Source organism: Rhinopithecus bieti, unplaced genomic scaffold (assembly GCF_001698545.2).
Source record: "Rhinopithecus bieti isolate Rb0 unplaced genomic scaffold, ASM169854v2 scaffold_20891, whole genome shotgun sequence".
NCBI classification, from domain to species: domain Eukaryota; kingdom Metazoa; phylum Chordata; class Mammalia; order Primates; family Cercopithecidae; genus Rhinopithecus; species Rhinopithecus bieti.
The window spans coordinates 319101-320913 of NW_016810137.1; positions in this window are offsets into that span (position 1 = coordinate 319101).

Consider the following 1813-nt stretch of genomic DNA (forward strand, 5'->3'; position numbering starts at 1 on the left):
GACTCGGGGGGAAAAATTTTCTTAAGCTTTGCAGGATTCCGTTTTTTTTTTTTTTTTTTTTTTTTTTTTATTGAGACGGATCTCGGCTCACTGCAAGCTCCGCCTCCCGGGTTCACGCCATTCTCCTGCCTCAGCCCCCAGTAGCTGGGACTACAGGCACCCGCCACCATGCCCGGCTAATTTTTTTAAAAAGTAGAGATGGGGTTTCACCGTGTTAGCCAGGATGGTCTCGATCTCCTAACCTTGTGATCCACCTGCCTCGGCCTCCCAAAGTGCTGGGATTACAGGCGTGAGCCACCGCGCCCGCCGTTTTTGTTTGTTTGTTTGTTTTTTAACACTAGTCAAATGAAGCAGTGGGAGCAGAGAAGGAACAAAGAAATCTGTAACTGGTTGTCATCAATTAGTTGTAAACATCACCGCACTTGAACCAGCCTGGAGATAATTATTTATTGGAAGAAATTAAAGTCTAAAAACTTACTCATTTGAAACACTAGTTACCAATCTTTGTTCTAATGGTATCAGTCTTAGATTTAATGAATTATCTCCAGATGAAATAATGATTTATATTTGTCACTGAATTCACTAAATTTTACCCAACATGCATCCCTGAAACCAGAATTGTGAAATGTAATATCATCTTGTCATTCTCCATCTTACTAGCAAAACAAAACTCCGTAGTTCCCCCTGCAAAAAAATCACAATTGTATCCACAGCTCCTTATTCATTTGTTTATTCATTCAATAAGCACTTATTAAACATCTGCAAAAGACTGTTTTTGACACTGGGGGGAATAAAAGAGAAATAAGTTGTGTAAGCAAATTTAAAATCTAGTGATAAAGGCATTAATTAACAACTACTCAAAAATAATAGCATACAAGAGATAAAGAGGAGGAAATATGGGAATTTGCAGAAGTAGTAAAGATTCTTACTAGAATTTAGAGAAAGAGGGTTGGAACTGAACCTTCAATGATTGTCAGAATTTCTATTTCAATCAATAGAAAAGAAGGGGAGAACATTTGAAACCAAAGGAATTGCCTAAGCCATGAAAATGAGAAACTAGCTATAAGAACAGTGGCTGGTCCTCATTTGACTGAAGTAGGAAGTTAAAAAGGTAAATTAAGTGGGAAACAGTTTGGTGGTTCCCCAAAAAGTTAAACATAGAATTACCATATGACCAGCAATTCCACTCCTGGATATATACCCAAAAGAACTGAAAACAGGTATTCAAAGACCTGTACACAAAAATTCATAGCAGCACTATATACAGGACCAAAAGGTAGAAATAATCGTGTCCATCAACAATTGAATGAAATTTTTTTTTTTTTTTTTTGAGACAGACTCTCACTCAGTTACCCAGGTTGGAGTGCAATGGCGCGATCTTGGCTCACTGCAACCTCCACCTCCCGGGTTCAAGCAATTCTCCTGTCTCAGCCTCCCAAATAGCTGGGACTGCAGGCCCCCACCATCACGACCGGCTAATTTTTGTATTTTTATAGAGATGGGGTTTCACCATGTTGGCCAGGCTGGTCTTGAAATCCTGACCTCAGGTGACCTCAGCCTCCCAAAGTGCTGAGATTACAGGTGGGAGCCACCCCGCTCAGCCAGGAATGGATTTTTTTCAATGTGGTGTATCTATACAGTGGAATATTATTCCACCATAAAAAGGAATAACATTCTGATACATGCAGTGTGAGTGAGCCTTGAAAACGTTATGCTAAGTGAAAGAAGCCAGACACAGAGAGTCACATATTGTATGATTTTCCATCAATCCATAGAGACAGCAGATAAGTGGTTGCCAGGGCTCGGGGGGAGA